Source organism: Carlito syrichta, unplaced genomic scaffold, assembly GCF_000164805.1.
Source record: "Carlito syrichta isolate Samal-C Ts95f unplaced genomic scaffold, Tarsius_syrichta-2.0.1 Scaffold314761, whole genome shotgun sequence".
Taxonomy (NCBI): domain Eukaryota; kingdom Metazoa; phylum Chordata; class Mammalia; order Primates; family Tarsiidae; genus Carlito; species Carlito syrichta.
The window spans coordinates 265,516-268,163 of NW_007258857.1; the positions used below are offsets into that span (position 1 = coordinate 265,516).

Consider the following 2,648-nt stretch of genomic DNA (forward strand, 5'->3'; position numbering starts at 1 on the left):
AGACAGGATCTCTGTCACCCAGCTGGAGTGCAAGGGCATGATCATAGCTCCCTGGAGTCTTGAACTTCTGCTTCCTGCTTCAGCCTCCTGTTAGCTGGGATTACAGTGGCATGCCACTACTTCCAGCTAACCTTTTTTTAGTAGAGATGGGATGTTGATATGTTGTCCAGGCTGATCCAAGATTCTTAAAGTCAAGCAGTCCTCCCACTTCAGGCACCCAAATTGCTGAGATTATAGGCGTGAGCCATCATGCTGGCACCATACCCCATTTTAAACTGTAGTAAAATAAATAAATAAATATTTTTCTGTACATAATTTTAAATATATTCTATATTGTAATTTAAGTGTTCTGATTTTGTTAAGTGTTTAGTTTTTTTTTTCTCACGTTCATTATAATAAATACTTCTCTCTTTTTTTGAGTTGGAGTCTCACTCTGTTGCCCAGACTGGAGTGCAGTGGCCACTCCTGGCCACCACAGCCTCGACCTGCTGGGCTCCGGCGATCCTTCTGCCTCAGCCTTCCAAGTAGCTGGAATTACAGGCATGCGCTACCACGCCCGGCTGATTTTTTGATTTATTGTAGAAATGAGGTCTTGCTGCCCAGGCAGGTCTCGAACCCGTGTGCTCAGGCAATCCACTCACCTCAGCCTCCCAAAGGCGTGGGATTACAGGCTGAGCCACCGAGCCCAGCTAATAAATACTTCTTTAGTAACTATCATGATATGTTGGGGCTTCATCCTCTTTTTGTATTATTTCCTTAAGGTAGATTTCTAGAAGAAGAATAACTGTGTGGTCCTGTGCCTCAGTTTTTTTCAGTTCTCTTGATGTTTTAAATTGATCATGCCAAATTGTTTCCACAAAAGTTGAAATAAATATCTTCAATAGCTTTAGGGGTACAAGTGGTTTTGAGTTACATGGATGAATTATATAATGATGAAGCCTGGACTTTTAATTTATCCATCACCTGAATGGTGTACATTGTAGCTGATAGGTAATTTTTCATCCCTCGCCTCCCTCCTTCCTCCCCCTTTTGAGTTTCCTGTTTCATTATACCACTCTGCATACCTTTGCGGACCCATAGCTTAGCTCCCACTTACAAATGAGAACATGAACTATTTGGTTTTCTATTCCTGAGTTACTCACTTAGGATATTGGACTCCAGTTCCATCCAAGTTACTGCAAAATATATTACTTCATTTTTTTTTTTATGGCTGAGTAGTATTCCATAGTGTGTGTGTGTGTGTGTGTGTGTGTGTGTGTGTGTTTTCTTTATCTACTCATTGGTTGATGGGCACTTAGATTGATTCCACATCTTTGCAATTGGGAATTGCGCTTCAATAAACATGAATGCAGGTGTCTTCTTTGTATACTGACTTCTACACAAAAGTTATGATAATTTAGATTTCTAGTAGTGATATATATATATTTTTGAGTTGGAGTCTCATTCTATCACCCAGGCTGGAGTGCTGCTTACGGCCACCTCAGCCTCGACCTGCTGGGCTCAGGCGATCCTTCTGCCTCAGCCTTCCAAGTAGCTGGATCTACAGGTGCACACTGTACATGGCATGGGTGACAGAGTGAGACTCCATCTCAAAAACAACAACAACAACAAAACACATTTCTTTAGCATGTACCAGGAACTGCTCTAAGCACTTTTAGATATGTGAAAAACATAGGATACAGAGTGATGCCATATACATAAATACGTGTACATTTATTATTCAAATGAGGAATCCACATTGAATTAGTTCTTCATACAAGGCTGTATATGAATAAAGTTTTTTTTTTTTTTTGAGTTGGAGTCTCACTCTGTCGCCCAGACTGGAGTGCAGTGGCACGCTCCCAGCCACTGCAGCCTCGACCTGCTAGGCTCTGGCAATTCTTCTGCCTCAGCCTTCCATGTAGCTGGAACTACAGATGTGCTACCACGCCTGGCTGATTTTTTAAAATTTATTTATTGTAGAGATGAGGTCTCGCCAAGTTGCCCAGGCGGGTCTCGAACCCACAGACTCAGACAATCCACTCACCTCAGCCTCCCAAAGGCGCGGGATTACAGGCTGAGCCACCGAGCCCAGCATGAATAAAGTACTTTCAAATGAGGCTATTACAATGATGTTATTGAATGATTAAGTCAATATTTATCAATAAATACAATAAGGTCACCTTTAAGGGTTTAAAAGTTTAATAAATAGGTGATTTTCTTGTCAGTAGTAAGACAGTTGTTCCTAACACTAAATTGGGTATGATGCCTTAAAGGAATTTTTTTCATACAATTGGATTGTGTAAGTATGTAAACAGAGTCACTCTATTGTAATGGGACAAATTAAAGGGTAAGGCAGACTCCTGAAGATCAAAAATTGAGGATGAAAATTGTTGAAAGGCCAGGCGTGGTGGCTCAAGCCTATAATCCCAGCATTTTGGAAGGCCGAGGCGAGAGGATTGCCTGAGCTGAGGGGTTCGAAAATAGCCTGGGCAACTTGGTGAGACCTTGTCTCTACAATAAATAAATAAGTCGGGCGTAGTACACACCTGTAGTTCTAGCTATTTGGAAGGCTGAGGCGGAAGGATCCATGAGCCTAGCAGGTTGAGAGGCTGCAGTGGCCACGAGTGTGCCACTGCAATCCAGCCTGGGCAACAGAATGAGACTCC

At 42.2% G+C, this 2,648-nt stretch overlaps 1 protein-coding gene across 1 annotated transcript in view; it reads left to right on the plus strand.

The window, feature by feature from the left end:
• Positions 1–2,648, plus strand: part of MAGT1 (magnesium transporter 1) — a 35,536-nt gene that overhangs the window by 30,524 nt on the left and 2,364 nt on the right. The gene's annotated exons all lie outside the window — the stretch shown is intronic.